Genomic DNA, 22,935 nt, shown 5'->3' with positions numbered 1-22,935 from the left:
GCATTTGAAGACTAAATTATGGGAAGACTGAAAAAGAATCCCCTGAGAAGAAAGATGGTATAAATGCAAGAAGGTAGAAGTTTTTTCCAAGTAAATAAAAAGTAAAATGGTAACAGGAGAATTCAACAAGAAACACAAAACTGCAAAATACAGATTTCATTAACTGCCTATTCATACCAATTACTATAAAAATACTATTGATTTCCAAATAACTCCCTTCTATAGATTAGATTAGCTCACACTTATAGTAATGACAAAAATTAGTCTGGCAAAATACACTTTAATTCTCATTCCTCATTAACTACTACATATTAACTATTTAGTCAAAAATTCTCATCTCTAATATGACTTGAGAAAGTTTTATTTATAAATGGAAACTTGTGACCCTAATTTTCAAACTCTGAATCCTCATGACTGCATTCAGTGTTTTTAAAAGAATCTTAATTTCAACTTGGTTAATTAAAATTTGTGAATCAATGGCCTGAGGAAATTTTCACTAGAAATATGTTAAATTCAGTGAGTCATTAGAGAACGTACATAACTCCCATTACACTGAGTTGTGAAGGATAAGATTTTTTTTTACATTAACCTCAAAATATGGATTTATAGGGAAAACATTCTTAATTTTAAATAACATGCAATTAAATAGCGAATTCCAAAATAAATATATTTTGTTTTTCTTAGCCCAAGATTATTATTACCATATCACTTCTCTCCACCCCTTTCCATGAAAACAAAACAAAACACAAATCCTGCAACTTTTATATCATCTCATGAGGTAAGGCAAGGTCTTAACGATGAATTTAATTTATAATGGCTCTTAAATATGTCTAGGCACCGTACTGTATTTTCAGTATGCACAACTGGTTGGCATTAAATGAAGTAATCATGAAAGGGAAAGAATCCAATCTCCCAATTTTGAAATTGAATTCCACTGACACATAAAATGAGAATTCACAGGAAGGAAAAGTTTTATTAAGAAGGTTAAGTGACTTATTAGCCGGAGGAGGAAGAAACATGTGATGATGGTTCTTGACAATGACTGTAGATTTGCCTTAGTTAAGCAGAAAGTGGTATTTTCTTAGGGAAGATCACCTCAGATTGCTAGAAAGGCTATCAAAATTTAATAGCCCTATAGCCTTCCAGTCTTCTGGCTGAGATCGAAGGTAGTAACAATGCTCAACCACTACCCAGGTCTACTGATTCAAGTTGGCAGGCAGAGCAAGGCAAAATAGTAAGAGATAACTAACATTCACCCAGATAAGTATTAAACCTGTTTGGCATATTTCGAAATTTAGTTTTGAAGTTTTTAAGAAACACAGGGAAAATCACATTGCTAACTAGAGGAGGTGTTGGTGATTTGAACACAAGTTTCTCTAATTCCAAAGACTATGCCCTTTACACTGAATCATATTCATGATTCTGTCAGAAAAACCTATACTGTCCTAGGTAAAAACTAAATAAATAAATAAAGGACATGGAAATCTAGGTAATATTTTCATCTCTCCTATCTATCGAAGGTAGTGATGTAGGGAAATAAACACAAATATGGAAAGGGAATAGCTAATTATATAGATGGTTTTATAAGAGCAACATCTGGTTCTGAACACTTGGAATGTGAGCTGCAACTTATGCCTATTGATATAGACTGGGAATATTATGGTTGGCAAGGAACAAGGATTTTGTCCTCAAGCTTAATGAAATAATAAATACAGTAAAGCAAAGAAACAAAGGAAATTTAAAACGAGAAATATTATGAATGGAATTTTGTGATCTCTCCCTCTTTTGCTGATACTCACAAATTCTCCCTCTAAACACACACACACACTCGCACTCACACCACACTGGTACTCTGTGGACAATCTGGTTTCCAGGGCCTTCTTTCCTCAATCACCAGAGCAACGCTGTGCACTTATTTGTTAAATAAACACTTTCTGAATGAATGGAAACAAATGATAAAGTGAAACTATTCGATTCCTATTTAGTTCTATCAAAGAGGATGATCTTCAAACTGGAAAAGGTATAATAAACATGATTAAGAGCTAACTGAAGGCTAAAATAGATGGAGAGACAATAAGAGGACCTGGCTGTCTTACACAAATGATTTCAACTCCTCAGTCCCAGACAAATTCTACTTAGAATTTTCTCATGAACTACAGATATGATCACTGAGTGTGCCAGAAGATTTAGACTAGAACATAAATCCTGATTCTCGAACAGAGTAGAGGATAAAAACTACAGAGAATGAAGACAGTAATGCAATCCCCAGCAATCTTTTAGCATACATCTTATAAAAATTATTTAATAAATGATTTGTGAGCTCTTATAAAAAGAGGCACTAATCACACAGAGCTATCATGAGTTCATTAAGAGGCCATGTCAGATTTTAATTTTCTTTTTTATTAAAATTACTAACCTGAACAATTGTACATACACCAAAGTTATTAACAGTAATGTCAACACTCATTGAATACATACTTTACGAGTGCTATGCATTGAATATTGTCTTATTTAATCCTCACAATAACCCTATGATGAAAGATATTATTATTGCCATTTTCAGGATGAGGAAACTGAGTCATGCAGAGATAAAGCAACCTATTCAAGGTCATGGAGTTATTCAATTATGGGCATATGATTCAAAACCAGAACACTCTACTTCTAAAGGTTATGTTCTTATAACAATTATGTATTTTACTTATAAGATCTTCAGAAAAAAAGCTGATCAAATCTTTCATGGCATCCTTGTGAAAAAGATGGAAAAGAGTGGGCGGCACATAGTTTTAAAGATGGCTGAACATTTGCCCAAGATTCTGAGATTGTTACCAATGTGGATTAAATGTTTCTAGTATCATACCTTGTGATTCTATATTTGGACTCAAACTATTTACAATACTGTTTTCAGTGAACTGGATGACAAAATAATAGGCTTATAAATAATACATCTGCAGACAGCGTAAATCTTGGCGTTATCTCTCATCTTGAGAAGAAAGAATAATTTAAAAGGAGTTGAAAGATTTTAAGGAAGAGCTTATATTTATACATTGGAATGTAAAATAAATAAATGTAAGGTCTTACCTTAAGATACAAAAATCAATTTTGAAAATATAGAATGAAAAACAATAACTTACCATATTTAAACTATCAAATTGATAGGCACTGCAAATTAGAGCATTGCTGGAAGGCACTTGGGAACTTTTTATAAAAGATTTGAAAATACAGCTTGTCTTTTTACACATAAATCGTATTTGTGTAAGTTGTTCATAAGAATAAAGTAATTGAGACTGCATGAAAACATTAAACATTCAGCTGATTTATTTCAAAATCCTGAAAATAGAAACAACCAAAATGTCCAACAAAAAAGGAAGAGTTAAAACAAATTATAAAACTCAATCAATGATTGAGCCATTTACACAGTGGAATACTCTTTAGTCATTTAAAATGCCCCTAGAAACAAATGCTTGACAAAGAAAGTTGTTCAAAACGTAGTTCAATGAAGTAATCATTATAAACAGCAAATGCAAATAGGATTTCATTTGTGTGGGGAAAAGAAAAAGGAAAGAAAGGGTGGGAGAAAGTAAGAGAAAGGAGGACAGAAAAACTGAAAGGAAAAGGAAAAGAAAGGTGGAAAGTCAATCCTCTAATAAACTTCATTTTTACTGTGATTCCTTCTTAGGAATACATTGCACATCTTGGTCCACTGCACACCTGCACATATAAAAGTACTTCATATATTTACATGGAACAATACTTACTCTTTCTGTGTACAATGTTAGACAATGATGTCCACTTTACACTATTCTGTTTCTTTTTTTTTATTTTTTAAATACAGTTGTAACTCACTAAATTGACTTCACAACTAATGGGTATCATCCTACAGTTTGAAAACACTGATCTAGAGGATGCTGCAAGGACATACAATAAAGTATTAAAAGAGACTGCAACGGTGCAATTTGGAATTTCCTTTTTACTTTTCTATTTTTTTTTCTTTTTCTATAGTGCACAAATGAGAACTATTTTATGTCAGAAATAAAAAGTACAGTAATTGTAGAGTTAATAATTAGTAGCACTTCATATGAAAAATATCTAGGTACTCTAATGGCTCTCAAACTCAAAACGAGACAAGTGTGCCTTAGGTGCCAAAAGAACTAATGTGTTCTTAGTCAGCATTAAAACGTACACATATGCATGAACAATCTGAAACAAGACAGGTAAGAGCTCTACTATCATTTGTATTTTCAGATCCTGTCTAGAAAGTTGTGTTCACTTCTGTGTGCATACCACACTTCCGTGAAGAATGTCCAGAAGAGAAACAGGCTGTTAAAGTTTTGAAATACATCATGTCTCATGTGTGCATATACCTGTAGAAATAGAAATGCTATATTCAAGTGTACATGTAGCGATAATTTCCATAAACATTACCAAATTGCTCTCCAAATAATCTATATGGTAATACAATGAAAAACAATCTATATATTAATCTAATTTAACGTTCACTTGGAATTTGTCAAAATCAACCACTGTGTTTACTTAACTCACTTTAATGCATTATAATCCTGGAGCAATGGGCTGTTATATTAGATAAAGTCTATCAAATGAAAACATAACTGCAACAATTTTATTCATTTTCAAAAATTGTTTGAAGATTATAAACTACCCTACCACCAAAGCTAATAAGGTCTAAATAAATAAAATGATAAAGGTTAAAACCAAGAAATATTGTAGCTCAGAAATATGAGGTTTTTCTGGAATTCCTTATTTTCCTAGCAATACATATACCAGCTTCCTAATTCCTAAATTATCCTTTGAACCTCTAGTGATTATTTTTAAAATTATTTCTTACTCAACTTTGCATTCCCAATCACTTTTATTTCTTTTTAAACAGATGATGAACAAAGTAAATTTGAAAACCTGACTACAAACAGAAAAAATAGGAAGATAATCATCAGACAATAGCATTAAATTTAGGATTCGCATAAAAAAAGACTTCAGCTATGTCTACAAATCAGGTATTCTTAACCTAATGGCTTTCTCCCCTTAGATTTCTATAATTATTTCTTTTGTGTGTGTGTGACTCTATTTTATTTATTTATTGTTTTAATTAAAGTTTATTGGAGTGACAATTGTTACATAGATTATGACAAAGTTACACAGATTTCAGGTGTACAATTCTGTAATACATTATCTATATCTCACATTGTGTGTTCATCACCCAGAGTCATTACCCAGCAATTCCTCTCCTGGGTATCTACCCAAAAAATCCGAAAACATTTATCCATAAAGACACGTGTACTCCAATGTTCACTGCAGCTTTATTTATAGTGGCCAAGACATGGAAACCAAAATGTCCTTTGATTGATGAATGGATAAAGAAGTTGTGGTATATATACACAATGGAATACTATTCGGTGGTAGGAAAAGATGAAATAGGAACATCTGTGACAACATGGATGGATCTTGAGATTATAATGCTAAGTGAAATAAATCAGACAGAAAAAGTAGAGAATCATATAATTTCACTGATATGTGGTATATAAACCTGAAAACAACAAAAGAACAAGACAAATGAAAGAACAAAAACTCAGACATAAGCAATAGTTTAGGGGTTACCAGAGGGTAAGGGGGGGACTCTAGAAGAGGGTAAATGGGTTCTAATATATAACTATTTCTTGAAACAAAGAATGTATGGAAAATCGTATCAGCTTATCTAACCACCCTTCAATTTGACTCCTAGTCTTCCTGTCAAGCTTGGCCATAAAGGTGTTTCTCACGTAGTTGATACTTTAATTATTCTTTTATCCTTTTCTTTCAATGTTCCAACAGTTATTGTTTCCAGCAAGTGGAAGGCTTTTTACATAGTAGGATAAAAGCATACAGAGACAGTTGAGAACCTTAAGCAGTCCTGCTGGTTCTTCCTCACAGGAGATAATGTGCTGTAATGCAGATTTTGCTTGACTCTCTGCAGGATCTCACAAAATCTGCAAATCCCTCCCTGAAGACCCAGCAAGAAAACTGTATTTTCCTGTCTCCTCTACACAATGGTTTGTTTTAGATAGCATTCTTCTAAAGGGGATTCGCTGTGCCCAAGTTATCAGAGGCTAAGCAATTACTTTTACTTTAAAACTCTGTATGGTCCCATGGCTAATTAAAACCCAGATATATAGACTGTTCACAAGTAACTTTGTAATGATGTGACAGAATGCTGACAACGAAACAAATGGGATTACTGAATTACCATTTTCATAAACCAGAGTCTACCAGCCCCTCTATATTATAAATTAATCAATCAATTAAAAGGAAAACAAAAACTTAACTTTGTAGACCCTCTGCTATTTTAACTCGGTGATATGAATTTGCTTATTTTAGCTAACTTCTCTGTGTTTTTTAAACTGTCCTTTCACCTTTTTTTACTTTCACCTCAAGAATGTGCTGTGAGAGTTATCTCCTAACCAAAAAGTTGCATATCCTTACACCCTCTACCAACACCGACTTAATTCTCTAAATTACCTCAGACTTGGCAATTTTGAATCCAGATCTATCTTTACTTTTCAGAGTATCACGCGTTTTACATGGAGAGATATATAATATTGAAGATTTTTCCATTTCATCTTAGCAACTTTTCATTGGTTTTCAAGTACTTCCATAGTTTAACTCCTCAAAAATTATTTTTAAATAGTCCATAGTATTCTCAATAAATGTTTGCTAAATATTTTGAGAATTACTCTTATCAAATTAATAAAAAAATCATAGAAGAAATTTTAATTCTGATTTTAGTAGATTTGTGAAAACAAAATGGTTATGTATTCTGATTTGATTTCCATTTGGAAAAACAGTGGATGAATCATTTTATTAAATTATTCATTAAAGCTGGATTTGTGTAGAGTTCTGAAGGACACATAATGACAGATAAACTATTATATTTATTCTTTAAAGTAATTTTAACATATAGATATTCGAATAAACTCATACATACACAAATGCATGCACACACATACAGAGCATTGTCTTAGACTTCTTTAAAGTATATAAGGGAACTGTGGTTTAGAAAGCCTAATACAATCAAAAAGCATCTTGTTAAATAAAAATATAGACCTTGGTTTATAATAATATTTTGTGACTATTTCCAGAAATAATTTCAACAGTTAATTAAATTTTATTTCACAGACTTATTTTCAGAATAAATTACCATAATGTTTGAGTAAAGGAATGTTTAAGAAAGTTTCCCAAAGAAATATATATTTATTTGAATAGCAATCTACTTTTGTACAAAATAGCAGTATTTTTCCAATATGAATAAAAAGATTTTAAACCACGAGAAAATCCACATAGCCTTATCAAGAAATCTCAAAACCAAGTATATCATTCAGTAATCTTGTTCACACTATCCATTTCTTTCCTGCGAAATGATAAAATTTATTGAAAATAATTATTAAACTCAGATATGACCCAAATAGCCAATAGAATGTGTATAATACTGACAAACTGTTGTAGTACTCTTAAAATCAATGAAAACTAAATTCTACATTTAAAAAATCAATAATGCATGCACCCATCTTATTAATGTTGGCATAAAACTTCATTTTTGTATACAACTACAGTAAATGCTTGATACTAGCAAAAATTTTTGTACAGTACAATGAATGAATAGTATTTCATTCCCCTCATTCTATTTAGCATCTTTGCACATATTCTCTCCAAGTACATTTAGTTCTCAAGCTGTGTAAGGTCCTCCTGTTGAGGTTCATGGTAACTTAATGAGAGGAGCCATATATACTTTGTACAACTGCAATACATCCAACCCAACTAAGCTAAAGCTCTCACACCAGTAGTGGAGAACAAGGAGTTTTTCAGATTACTAAAAACAGGGAGGGAAAATTTCCAGCAATTAGCGAGCATGTAATTGAGAGAATGGAAGGAAGAAAGGAAAATCTAATCAAAAAGATTTTCAATAAGCTTACTCAATTGAAAAGGAAAGCCTCAACAACACAAACTTGCATTAATTTAAAGATTTAATATTTATACAAGCAAGTTAATGTCCAACAACAGAGAAATAGTTAGGTTTATTACGGCTAAATGAGATGATACCATGCAGTTATCAATGATTACATTTATAAAGTTTAAAATATTTAAAACATTCTATATATAATATGTTGAAAAAGCAAAATGTTCACATTTCTGGTATGATCTCAACAATGTAAGGAAAAAATAAAATAGAAAAAAATCAGAAGAAAAAATGCTAAGATTTTCAAGGGCATTTGTGGGTAGTAAATTTGTCTATTTCTTTATATATTTCTAGACTTTCTGAATGTTCTGCAACGACTCTATTACTTTCATTAGAAAAAAAAATGTTTATAAAGTGTTTGTGTTTTTCAAAAAATATATTCCCTGAAAGTTAGTTTGAAATAAATAAATGAGAGTAACACTGTGTTTCTAAACAGTTGTGTTTTCCTATCAGGAAATGACAGAATAAGTAAACAAGTCTTAAATACATGATCTATATTATTTGGATTTTTCCACCCAAACTTTTTCAGATAGGAATAAATGCTAAATGTTTCTATTTTTCCCACATTGCTTTTATTCATGAACAAAAACGCTAATCAAACACAAAATTGATCATTGAATTCTTTCTCTTCCTTATCCAAGAGGAAAACACAGTTAGAACTTTGAGAAGAAAAAATTAAAACAGTTCTTAGTATGTTTTATTCTATATTTGAATCCAGATACCATGACTTTTAATGTATTCAAGCATATCCTCTTATTTGTTGGGGATTATTTACAGGTGTTACTGGGGGAGGGGGCGTTTTTGCTTTTGTTTTTTCATTTTGTTTTAGTAGCATGTATATATGTTCATCCCTACAAAATCAAAACATCGGTAAAGCAGGTATCGCTTTTAATCTTAGTAATGTTGCCAGTATCCCATTAACATGTTAAGTAAGGCAACTTTCCATAAAATTAATTTTTTCACATCACTTCGTAATTACAGAGCACATACAATTTGACATGCAGGTGGTTTTGAAAACATGAATGGCAAGATTGCTGTCATTAAGAACTCTAATATCACTTTGTAAAGCTTCAGTTGAATCCTATTTCAAAGTCAGAAACTGTATCCAAGTGAAGAAACTACCCTTGAAGCTTACAATGGTACACTTTATTTGAGAATCCCACAGTGTTTCAAAAACCAGCATTTTGATTCCCATTTTGAGGGTGAAGCACTCAGCGATTTTATAATTGAGTGAAGATTACCGAACGAAATCAGTATACTTGTAGACACCCAGAATTCCAAAGCGTTCTCCTAAGTCATGTCCACTGCATGATCTTTGCATGCTAGCTTTATTAACACTGGCTCTGAGAAGACCAACTAAAGAAACAGTAAGCCTTTATTTTCATTTTCCTCACTTCCCCACTATCCTCAACCCTGACATCTCCACCATTTTAAAACATAGTAGTCTCTTTGTATTTTTCTCATCCAAGGCACCAATATCTGGACCCTCAATACTAAGAGGCCTCATCTGGTTCTCTTCTCTCTAAACAGTACTACTGAGTCTGAATGAGTCTTTTGGACTTCCTGTGCCCATAAATTAAAAACAAGCAAAAAATACATGAGAGCACTGATATTAGGTTACCAGCTTTTTATTTTGTCAATAAAGTTATTCAAGAGTGTAAGACAGATATAATTACAGAATAAGAGAGTGGAACACTCACTCATAATCCTTATTTTCTCATTTTGTCAAAGACCAGTGGAAATTTCCTGAAGACCTTGGGAAACACTCCTATAGACCACCCCTTCCCTCCAACCCACGTCCCCCCAACTCTCCTGCCCATTCCCTCTGGTTTTCCTCAGCCCTGGAAGAATGCTGGCTTGATACTCAGACCATCTGTATAGCCACAAGAAACATAACAGAGGCTTGAAGAAAATATTAACTAAACTAGGAAGCAATCCTGAGTAGTTTAATAATTCCATCAGAATAATGTGAAATAACAAATATTCACTGAAAGTGCATCTGCACATTTTAATGAAAAAAAAAAGGGGGTGGGAGGCCTTTACTTGTAAGACAGCTGTGTTTTTTTTGTTTGTTTGTTTGTTTTTTAACACCAGTAAATAGATTTGGAAAGCAGCACAAACCTGGATTGTGAGCCACTACACTAATTTCTAGTCATTGTCTGGTCTCATTTGAGTCAGACCTATGTGCGTCTGAGTAGGTAATTGAATACCACTTTATAAATGAAAAGGGCTAAACTAGATGATCTCTTAAACTAACTTATACCTCTAAGAACATAAGAATAATGTCCTCTAGAGAATAATACATTTAGTCAATTGTAAAATAGTGTTGATTTTTGTATCCCGACACTTGTTCTATTTTTTTTTTCTAGTTTTAATGTATCAGTTGTTTCCAAGAACGATGTGATGTGCCTTCTAACAGAGGACACATAAAATTTAAATGTTATAACAAAAAGCAGATATTCTGAAAATATTACATTTTTCTTCAAGTTTAACCAACCTTAGTTTTCACACTCACGTGTTCAGTATCAACAAAATAAGGAACAAAGAGCAAGCTGAAAAGAGTAGACATAATAAACTTTTGAAAAAGCAAATCTTACATATGTTGTTATAAGCTACTGCTATCTAATAATATCAGTATCTAAACATCATTTCTCTACTTATATAATAAAATAGAAATCAGGGTCTCAGATAAAACCATAGTGTTGAGAATTAAAACACATGCACGCATGCACGTGCACACACACACACACACACACACACACACACAATCTCTTACTTTCATTATTGCCCTCTTTCTTTTTTAGTAATTGTCTTATTTTATCACTCTAATTATGACTTAAGGTCTGTGAAGGGCAATCAGGGCATTCTTTGTTTCTCTCAGCAAAGAACAGCTCTCAGTGTTTACTGAATTTAACTGACCTGAATTAAAGTCTAGACCCAAATGCTCTCCAGTTACCTGTTATCACTATAAAAATCCCTGACGTCTTAGATCTGTCCACAAACCATGTTTCAAACGTTATGTCCCAATATTTGTTTGGGAAAAAACATGGCTAAGCTGATTTAATCTTTCCATTTCTTTACTTTGCTCCATGCCATCCCTACTGTGCACTGGAACCAACTGCCACAAATTGTCCCAGAAATTGAACATGAGCCCAGGTGGTGGCATTCTTGAGACCTACATGTGACCCATTATAATTAAGTTCAATTCCAATTCTCTTACTGATCATCACTCATTCTTTCCTGCTTAGCTCCACCTGCTTAATATAACTCTTGAGTATATTTTATACTCTCAAGTTTCATGTTTCTTTACTCAACATGTCCTCCTTACCTACATACTCCAAGTGTCCTTGGGGACTATCTAGAAACAAGCTTCCCTTGTATGAACACAGGATTCATCATCATCTTCATTCCTGCCCCGCTTCCCCACCCATTTGTCCACCACCCCCCAACACACACACACACACACACACACACACACACACACACACAGTGTGCTATCCTCCTCTGTAACCTTGCAAAAGGTGCAACACCTGGCCTTAGTGGCTATTCTCAGATATTTTCAGGAAAAAGAAATCCTCAATCCCTATCTATTAATCCATTTTCTCTTTAAGCATACTTTGCTTTAAGCTGCTTTGCTTAAGCAACAAAAGGCAGTGAAATGATATTAATAATATGAAGTTGTATCTTCAACCACTAATCCAACCTGACATTAGCCTAAGCCAGCTGTGTGTGCCTCGCAAGGCAAAGTGTAGAGTACACTTATTAGATTATAATGTATTTGGGGGAGCACATCTTTACATGGGGGGTCGAGGTAGAATTCAAGAGCCACTTTGGTTGGAGCTGCTAGTATAGCACATCACAGAGAACTTAGATTTTTGTCATGAAGATCGATTCATTTAACCGGTTTAATAAGCACACTCTGGGCACTTGTGCCCATGTTGCAAATGGAACACGAGGGAAGGGGTAACAAAGATACATTGAAAACTGGCTAATAAAGGTAGTCACATATATAAGAAAATACAGAACCACAATGGACAGAGTGTGTCTGGCTCTGGGGTCGGGGACGTTTTGAAAAAGATATTATTTTTAACTGGTCTTGTGGGATATATAGGCATCTTCCATTCGAAGAAGGGTCATTTGGAGAACTGTCTAAATGTGTGCAAAGATGAGAGGATAAAAGAATTATATTCAGGTTTGGGGTGGGGGATTCTATCAAAAAGTATGTTTAGGAGATAAGAATGAAGTATCTAACGGAGGCCAGATAATGATGGGCCTTGTTTCGTGCACTAAGAAATGTAGTTTCATCCAAAAGGTAGTGAGGAGCCACCAGAGATTTTTAAGCAGAGTGACAGTATAAGGTGATCAGATATCAGACAGATGTTGGTGAATGGTGACCTATAACATCTACTCAGTCGTTCACCCACAAGGAAACCTCATCACTAACCGCAACGAAGACTTTCCTTTGGGAAAGAAAAGCCCCTTCCTTGGAGCTTGGCAAAGAACAGAGAATGAAATGGTTTCATCCTTGCCCATATTGATTTCACCAAGTCCCCCTCCCCAAGACTGGAAAATGAGAGAATGTTGAAAAGGGAAGGGGAAAGAGAGGGGAATGACATTTATTAAATATTAGGAGCCGGTCAGCGTATTATGTGCTTCATATACATTATTATTAGATATAACTTCAAAATAATCTTCTGAGGTTGGTAAAATCATTCCTATTTTAGAGAGAACAGAGGGCAACCAAGTTGTCAAGAATCACAGAGTAATGGAAGACCGAGATAAAAAACTGTGATTTGAACCCAGACTCGACCAACTCCAAAGATACTCATGTATGTTGGACAGTTTCCCCACATGCCACCTTATCTTATTCTTACAGTGACCCTTGTGTAGTGGACAAAATAAGAAAGAGAGCGATCTTCATGTAGTTGTTGTAGACATTAACACCTCTAAAATCAAGTGTGGTACAATGTCATTTAACAGTGATTTTGCTAATATTTTTTCCTCCAAATCTGGGTTCCACAGGAAGACATAAGGCTGCTTGGGTACAAGACTCCTCTTTCTATTTGCTTCCCCATTTTCTCCTTTAAGTTTTTTTCTGGGCAATTTTGCATACGTATAAGGATTAAAGAATCATAGAGATGGATGAAGCCACATGATGTCATCTGGTCCCTATCTTCAGGTATACGAATGTCTAATATTCTAAAACAAGTTTTTAAGGCCAACTGGAGATTGAGCCTTCAAAAGTTTCTTTCACAGATGACTTTATCTGTTATAATTATTTTAACTATTTAAGCTTTCCTGCAGTGTAATAAAATTTCACCTTTATTTTACGTGGACCAAAGTATAACATGGTCTAAGAATTTTACAAAAAACATTCAAAAATTAGATAGAAGAAAGTGACTAATTCCTTTATGAGGTTAAATGTCTCTGATTCTTTTAATATCTCTTTTGCCAAGTGTTGTAAGAGGGATCTCTGCTGTGACAGAACAATTCTCTATCTTGATTGTGGCAGTAACTGTATGATTCTACATGAAATAAAATGCACAGTCCTATACACACAAATTGTACCAATGCACATTTCCTGGTTTTGATATAGCACTTTCATTATGTAAGACATTACCAATGGGGAAAACTAGGTAAAGGAATCGCAGGACCTCTCAGTAGTATTTTTTGCAAATTCCTGTATATCTACACTTTCAAAAGGAGGGGAATCATCTTATAGAAATCATAATAGCTCAATGCCAGGAGTATAGGAGAAAAATAGAAAAGAGTAAAGAAGAACATTATTCCTGCAAACCTAAGAGATCAGTGTGGATAAGTACCAGGAAAGCAAGTAAACCAAAGCAGGTGGGTAACAGTAACAATCTGAATATTTGATGGTTAAAAAGTAAGCTTAATGGGGCTAAAAATACTGTGAATGTCACAACCAAACTGCCTATCTGTATCAACCTATGTCCTTTCCTAAGGTCTGAAGATATATTCTATGGACCTACCAGAAGCAATAAATTATTTTGAAGTCTCAACTTTTATTTTAAAAATAATTTATTTTGCATTGCATGTCATATTCACATTCATTTGTTTTTAAACATTTAATTTACCAATTAAATTACTTAATTACTTTCCCCAAAAAAAACTTTGTAATATATTTGACATTCCAAGAAGATGGCCATGTTTATCGGTGGAGATCACCGATCACCCAGCTGGAGATCACCATCTTATTTTCCAGCTCCAAGGTGGTGACTGATGAATCATTTAGGTGGCCCTATTCTGAGGTAACCACTAGAATCTTGGTGACTAGACTGCCTTTGGGGAAATTCTTAGAAGAGGCATAACTTCTAGCACTATGATTTCAGCTATGACTTATCAGAACAGGGCTTATCCTAGGAACCGTGTATCTCCTGCAAACAGAGCCTCCCTGAGAAACATCACTCACACACCGACTCATCTCAACACAAGTCTTGAGGCATTTTCACAAACATATGCACACAAGAGTATGATTCCTGCATAATTAGCAGCCATTTTGCTTGGAAATACCTTGTTCTTATTTTGAAAGTTTTCTGGGAATTTAGAAAACTTAAATTTAGGGAAATGGTCCAAGACTATATGGGTTCTTCAGTCATTCCCAATCAGATTCAAATCACTTGAGAAGGTCGGATAAAGGATGCTTTATTACCTAAATGTAATTAAAAATTTCAAGTTGACTTCTATGACCAGCATTTCAAAACAGTGTTGCAGTACACCAGAAAATGTTTATTTGGTTTGAGTACACTCATAGAGTTTAAAGCTTAGAGGTGAATACGTTTCAGAGTTGGTTCAAGAAACCTAAATGGTTCCCTCTGGGATAGAACTGCTTCTTAGAACTACTAGATGCCTCAAGAAGTTGTCAAGTTATGGAGTAGGATATTAAATTAAAAATGAAAACAAAACAAAACAAAATACTACTATTTATAGAGATTATGATTTGCTTAAAAGTGCTTCTGCTTTGTATTTTTTTCCAGTTTCTAAAGATAAGGAGTACATTTAGGAATGCATTATTGGAAGTTATTTTATCACCAATGATAACTGGACTCGGTGCATAGGAATAAGAGGGCACAGACCATGCAGAGTTGCAAATTTACCAATAGGTAAGGCTTGAACAATAAATAAAGCCCTAAAGCTTACAAAGTTCATGAGTAATTTTGCATGACAAGGTTGTAAAAAAGCAAAAAGTTATCTGTAACATAGAAAATACTCATATGTTGTATTCTAAACAATGAAAATATGTCAAACATACAGAATTTTCATTACCTGCTCGTAAAGGACTCATAGCTCTTCTGAAATTTTTCATGACTGAGTATCTAAAAAATATCTGTAATATATTCCTACCAAATCATACTTTGGTAATTAGAACCATTAAAACCTAACTTTTTAAAAACTGAAACCACATTTATAAACAAGTAGTTAGGGAAACATCATGCTGAACTCAAAATACTAGGTTTCTATACAAGATAAATCACCTTTCTGATCTGAACCACTCAGATCAAAATGTCAAAACAATTAAATTACAGTTTTGTCTCACATCAATAGCCCATGCAACGGTGCAAAACACACAACCCTGATTTCAGGCATACTGCTTTTAACTGGCAAACAAATTGAGCAATGAATCAAATTTTGCTAAAGAAAATACAGCACACAATGCCAGACCACAGAGGTCAAGGAATTCATCAAGACTCACTTCCCACATAACTGTATGTTTTTGAATGAGGGGTAAAAATGTTATCTATTCCCTTGCACCAATACAAAAACACACAAATATAAGGATAGATGTGTAACCCTACACATCAAATATAACTACAAATCACATCGATTTTATAGTTATATCATATGTACAGGCTTATATTTATGGATATACACATCTGTACCTGTGTTTGTGTGTGTATAGAGAGTAAAAAGGGGAGCTTAATTTTTGTCTTAACAAACCTGGTTCTTTCATGTTGTAAACTCTTATCTATTTTTTTTAATGTACCATGTAAAAATTGACACAATCATATTTTTGAGATACAAGAAGTCCTAAAATTATCTCAAGCGACCTTCTCATTTTGCAGTAAAAAAACTGAAGGCCAGAGTACGCATGGGCACAAAAGCCAGCTGGGACAGTGCTGGGACTAGAACTCTGGGACCTTACCTCCTAATCTTCTGCATCAATCATGTCACGTACTAGAATGGACTCCTAAAAACTGATATTGTCAGAAGAAACAATATCTAGACTCCTATTGTTATACCACTGTATATTTACTTACTTTTTAAGTAAAGTGTTCTGCTTTCAAAGATCCACTAAAGCTTCATGAGAAAATGATGATGTACTAGAGTTTTCTGTCCCGGCATAAATGAATGTCAAACACTATTCAACTGTAATGTACATTCAAGATTAGTCAGCATCTTTAAGCCTTTACATCTGTACTCACAATATAGAACTTAAGTGCAAATCAATGATCTATGAATTAATTATCATTCTCTGGCTAAAATTCTTTATATATCTGTTCTACATATCTAAAGAAAATGTAGCATTATAGTTAAGGATATGGATGCTGAAACAAGACTGTGTCGCTCCACCACTTACCTACTATGTAACCCTGGGCAAGTTACTTAACCACCTTATACCTGAGGTTCAACTGTAGAAATAAGAGAACATACCTGACAGGGTTTGGGGGCAGATGAAATGAATTAGCACATACAAACCAAAATAACAGTGCTGGCTCTTAGTGAATGCTCAAAAAAAAATTACCTATTATTACTAATTTTTAGTCAGCTATTTAATAGATTACCATATATGAACTACAGCATTCTCAGGGATCATGTAGAACAAGGTTTGGCAAACATTTCATAAGGGGCCAGACAATAAGTATTTCCCGTTTCTCTCACCATACCATCTCTGTCTCAACTACTCAACTCTATAATCTATGACAAATGCACACACAGACAATAAACTGATGGACATAGTTGTGTCTCAATAAATCTTTAATTTAAAAACAGGTGGTGGGCTGGATTTGGCCTGAGGCCTAAAGCTTGCAGCCCCTTGATGTAGATAGAGTAGCTACCACATTCTACAGAGAAAGGAAGACTAGAGAACAAGTGAGCAAAAGAAAGATACCTAGTAGCAAGTCCAACAGGTACAGAACTAGAACCAAGAACTCTACAAGCCGCCTTAATGTTCTTTTCACCTATCTATATAAGAGAGGCTCTGTGAAGTCTTCTTATCCTGATCTACAGACAGAAACAATCCCTTCTGTATTCTTCCACAACAGGCAAAATTAGCAGAAAATTGATAGATTTTGAAGGGTAATGAGTACACCGGAGTTCATTATACTATTCTCTCTACTTTTTAGTGTCTCATAATTCCCATATTTTTTTTTAAATGCTCAAAGCACTTAGTACTATTTATAAGATGTTCACAATTCTCTCAGAATATCTGTGTACACTCTTTTATCTCTTCTCTACTAGAGACAGTATTTTGAGGGGTCATGTCACTTCCATCTTGGTATCACCATCCCCTGCCAAGGTCTCAGACAGAAACATGTTTTATAATTAGGATTTAATAAACAAATGGTCCCAAAAACTGAAAGTCATCCCAAACAATGTATGATTTCCAACTCCAACATTCTCTCCATCTTGTCAAATTGCTCGATATCCATCAGCAATGTTGTCAAAAATACTATCTTTCCCCTACACCCAATCTGTTGCCAATCCAGTATTCATTACATTTTTTAAAATGCAACCTGGAATCTATTCCTAGCTAGCATCTCTTTTCAGAGGTATTAGACTTCTGGTATTGCCTCTCCATAAGTAGATTCACCACCAGCAACAACACTGTTCTCCATAAGATCACTTAGTCTTAAAAAGTAAAGTGTCTCTTTGATACGATAGCAATATTCTTAGAACTTCACTGCAGTTATACAACAGCACTGGAGTTAAGATTCAATGTTCTTACCCTCCTCATCACAGCCTTTCCCAGATTCCATGATATGATCCTGCTTATTTCCTCCTTTGCCTCTAGCTAACTTTTATTTTATAATCTCAACTTTCTTTCCAAGGCTTCTCCTAAGCAGAACTCAAGGGTAGAAACCCCCTTTACTTTCCTAACAAAACACTAAGTTCTTCGCTTCTAGAAATTCTCAAACTCTTAAAGTACTTTCTCATCAAATATATTTCTGACCAAATTTGGGAGAAAAAAAAAAAAAAGATAACATTCCCATACTATTTGCCACTCATCATAAGAGAAATGATCGAAAGAGAACATCCACACTCCCATCCTGCCTGTGTCCACACCCTCTTCCTTCTCTCCTATCACGACAAATAGCCCATAATCCTAGCAACATATAACGTCTCTTTTATTTTATTTTATTGGGGTGACAATTGTTAGTAAAGTTACATAGATTTCAGGTGTACAATTTTGTATTACATCATCTATAAATCCCATTGTGTGTTCACCACCCAGAGTCAGTTCTCCTTCCATCACCATATATTTGATCCCCCTTACCCTCATCTCCCACCCCCTACCCCCCTTACCCTCTGGTAACCACTAAACTATTGTCTGTCTCCTATAGTATCCTAACATAATTAAGAACACTGCTCCCCTCTCCTACCTCATCAGTTTTGCATCTCTATTGGCTCTTTCTCATTAGCGTAACAACATGCCATTGTTTTGTATCTTTAAAACTCTTTGTATCAAATACCCTCCAACTAATGATCCATTTCTCTCCTTTCCCTTTCAATAAAATTCATCAAGGGATATATATATATACTACCATCCTCTTCAATTTCTCTTCTTCAGACAAATATTCTAAATAATCTTTCGCCACCCACCACTCCATGGAAACTGCTACCATCAGGGTCATTCACTGGGAATTGATTTAGTAAATCAATTAAAACAGTGGACCAGTCCCCTCCTTCTTCAAACACTTCCTTCAGTTGGCTTCTAGAATTCCACACTCCCCTGCTCTTCTTACCTAGCATACAGATCTTTTCCAGAATCCATTGCAGGTTGCTCCTTATAATGTTGGAATGCCCCAAGACTCAGTCCTTGGTCCACTTCAGTTTTTTAACATCACACACTTTTAATGAATTTATTCAACTCTGCTTTTAAAACAAGTTATATGCCGAAGAGTCCTAAATGTATATTGTTAGCCTAGCCTTCAGACTGCATGATGGACATCCCTTCTTAGATATTTAAAATGCATGTAACCTTTAATATGTCCAAATCCAAATTTTTAATCCTCACCACCTGGAAAGCTCTTGCCCCAAATACCCCATGTCTCCCTCCGTCACCTACTTCAATCCTACTGAAGTGTCACCTTCTTGTTTTCCCTTATAATCCTATTTTAAACTGCTAAACACACACACACCCTTTCTTGCTTTTTGTTATCTCCACAGCACTCAATACAGTATCAACATATATTTCTCTCTTTACTATGTCCCCCTCCACTAGAATGTACATTCCAAGAAGGCAGTGCCAAGAACAATGCTCAATAAATCTTTGTTGACTAAATGAATATTGAGCTCTCAACTTGAACCTAATAATGCTTTGCGTATGCAATAAATTGTATCATTTCACTCTTCTTGGTCCTGTAAGTCTACAATACTCTTGGTATGGTACCAGGAATACATTAGATCAGCCTTGTGAAGAGGAGTTACTTTTATACTTCCCAGAAGTCTTGAGATCAGAGAGTAAGTACTGACAATGGTAAAGAAAAATTTCTGATAGATTGAAGTGAAAGTATTGTTGAAAGATTTCTTTTTTATTAAGAACTCTGGGGGGAGAGGGGAATAAATGAGATAAATCCTACTCAAACATCAAAGCCTAGTTTAAAACTCAACCCTTTCCCTATTCCTTTCCTCCCCCATTCAACCCAGAGCACTCTGCACCACTATCCCGGTACTCATTACGTTCCAGTCTCCTGGATATGGAGTCTCTGAAGGGCAGGAACTGAATCTCTTTTCTCTCTTAATCTGTCAGCCGCTGTCCATGACTGGCATAACTATCACTGGACTGAACGGAATAGAGGAATCTATAGGAACCTATGACCTAACGGCTTGTTTGTCAAAACGTAGCCCATCAATCAAAGCAGCACCGTTACGTAGGTTTCTACGGTCGGTTTCACACAAACACATGCCCTCTGTTCTGCACGGCTAATTGAGGCAACAGGACAGTCCAGTAACGTAGTCCCGCGTAGAGGTCCAGGATCCGTGACTCGGCTGCTCAGAATGCACAAGCCATACTAAGCAAAGACTGCCAAGAACTTTAGAGAACTAAAGGATACGGTCCGTGTACTTGGTATTCGAACAGCGAGGGACAAAAGGACAGACAACACCAAAAGATGAGCTTTCCAACCAAGAGGGAAAATGGAAGAAAACAAAAAGTAAAGAATGTGGAAAAAGACAGGGGGTGGGGACTAGAGGATGGAGAGTTACGGGAGAATGAGACCTGAGGGCAAATTGGCGGCACTAGACTGCACACCAGCGCAGGCGCTAACAGCAGGCTGCTCGATCAGCGACCTCTCATAAACTTCCTCCTGCGCGTCCTCCGGGGCCGCCTGACACGCGAAGGCGTCGCCGGGCGAGCCAGCGCCGGAGCACAGGTCCGCCGGCAGCGCCGCTCGTCTTTACCTGCGCCCCGCTTGGGAGCCTCGTCGGGCAGCCCAGCCTGCATGTGTGCATGAGTGGCATGTGAGGAACGGGCACTTGGGAGCTGCTGGGCTCCCTCTTACAACAATCGGCTTGCAAATGTGGGCGGGGGGCCTCGAGGCGGCAATGGGGGCTCCGCGGGCCAGCGTCTGCCGGGAGGCGGCCGAAGCCAGGAGCCCCGCGCGCCTCCCCTCGCAGTCGCTCCCGCCCCGCCGCCGCCCAAGTGCCCCTCTGCCCCGGGACCAGACGCCCAGTCGGCACCCAGGCACCCACGCAGGGGTGCGGCTAGCGCCGCAACCGCGCCCGTGTGGGCGGGAAGGAGGCCGGACGGCTCGGCTGAGGCCGCACCGCCTCTGAGAGCCGAGGTGGTTCGGTCAAAACTTTGAAATCAGAAGGACTCCTGTTACCTGAGCGGCGCGGGCACGGGCGCGGGCTCGTCTGCGGTACGGCTGCCGGGCGCGGGCCGAGTTTTCAGCAGCCGTAAAGCGGGAGGAGCGCGCGCGAGCCGCGGCGTGAGCCCTCGCCCCCGAGCGGCGGCCCCGGCGCCTCCGCCGCGAGCGTCAGCCGCCTGGCAAGCAGCGGGCTGGGCTGAGTCATAATAAAAGACACGTTCGCGGAGCGGAGTGGGGAGCGGGGCCTCGAGGAACCGGGTTAAATGGCAACAGGCCCAAAAATAGGGAAGGGTTTGTTGTTTGTTTTTAAAGTGGGCAAAACTGGAAAACTTGTCCCATCGTGGGAGAGGTGTCTTTTATAATTCGTATATATTTTACAAATAGTCTTTGTGTCTAATAAAACTTTTTAAAGGTTGTTTTTTTAAAAGTGCATTGCCTCTGGAGCCCAATGGCTGGGTATAATGCTCAGCGTCGTCACTTCCAGCCATAGGACGTCTTGCAAGTTACTTGAATTCTGTGCCTTTATTTCTCAGCTGTTGAGCACGATAATAAAGGTACCGCTCTCAGGAGAATGCTAGGAGGGTAATGTGTATGGTGCCTGCACTTTGCACGCCGTAAACGTTAACTATGAGTTAAACATAAAGGGTTAAGTGAAGAGGCGCCTAGATCAACAGTTTTAAAAGCAAAAAGACGAACACGGGGGAAAGCAGGATTTGTGTGAAGTGGGGTAAATTCGACAAATGTCTCAATAGAAGAAGAGAAATTGGAGTCTCCAAGGAACAAATGAGGCCAAGAGATGCAGCTGAGGTGGAAAAAGAAGAGGAAGGGAAAACAAGACTCAGTAGCCAAAAAGCTGAAGCATCACGGAGAGGGAGTATACTTACTCTACGTAGAAAATCATGACAAACACCCTCTGCTGAGGGAGATTTTAAAAAATAAAGTATTTAAACAGATAAACAACTGTCGAAAAAATGAGCCCCAAATGAGTAGCCTTTGCTCCAATGAATGAGATTTGGCAGTTCTGCAAAATGAGGAAATCCGTCCCTGTGCTGCATCTTAAGGGGGTGAGTCATCAAACCCATAGCAAAATTTAGTGGGCTGCATTCCTGAAAGGCACGCCAGATGGATGCATTCTGCTTAGTTTTAATAACTGTATGATGTTCCCTCTGTACTGTCAATTTAGAAGAAAGGAATCTGAATAAAGATTTGAGGAGTGAACTTGAAAATAAAAGACAAGTTACTTCATGAGTATCCACCCCGTGAGCATACAGTTAAAGAATCCCAAACAAGTAACCATTTCTCCTTTCATTCTTCCCCCTATTGCTTTCTCCTTTCACTGAATTTCTTTATTTATTTTTATTATGTTATTTTTATACAATGGAACTGCCTAAGGGAAATATGGTTTTAATTAATACTAAAGAATGAAAGGAATTTTAGCTAGGCCTCTCTAAATAGGGTCAAACTTTTTGAAAGAAAGGTCTTTCAGTTGAAGTTTTAATGAGAGCAAGGGTAAATTGGCAGATGTGAAATCAGAAATGGTTTTAGACAGACAACAAAACAATAGCAAGACTGGCATGAAAGAGAATGTAATAAAAATCAGAAACAGTTGTATTTCCTAATTACTGTAAGCACCAAAGACGAGCAAAATTTTCTTTAGCAGATAAAGAAAACTGGATGCCTTGTACTGCCCAGTCTTTCAAATACAAACAAAAGAAAGAAAAAAAGGAAAGAAAAAACCCTCTATCAGATTCTTGTAATGATTAGCAGTTTCCTAGGAGGTCTCCTGCAGGGTAAAAGACTTGGAGGTGCCTCTTTCCTGTAGAAACGCAAGCGAAATATTTGAGGGGATTAATTTTACCAGAATTGGGAAAAGCTGTTCAG

The 22,935-nt window shown here is 36.3% G+C and overlaps 1 protein-coding gene across 2 annotated transcripts in view; it reads right to left on the bottom strand.

Annotated features, from left to right (window-relative positions):
• NAALADL2 (N-acetylated alpha-linked acidic dipeptidase like 2) overlaps nucleotides 1-21,318 on the bottom strand; it is a 1,226,521-nt gene extending 1,205,203 nt beyond the window's left edge. For both annotated transcript variants that reach the window (XM_074328105.2, XM_074328114.2), the window contains exon 1: nucleotides 21,070-21,318. The gene's annotated coding sequence lies outside the window, so the exon portion shown is untranslated. The remainder of the gene's footprint in view (nucleotides 1-21,069) is intronic.
• Between the last annotated feature and the right edge of the window lie 1,617 nt (nucleotides 21,319-22,935).

This window comes from Rhinolophus sinicus, chromosome 17 (assembly GCF_057876585.1).
Source record: "Rhinolophus sinicus isolate RSI-liver-muscle chromosome 17, RSI-T2T, whole genome shotgun sequence".
Taxonomy (NCBI): domain Eukaryota; kingdom Metazoa; phylum Chordata; class Mammalia; order Chiroptera; family Rhinolophidae; genus Rhinolophus; species Rhinolophus sinicus.
Note: the sequence above shows the minus strand (reverse complement) of the source record. Positions and strands in the feature narration are given on the sequence as shown.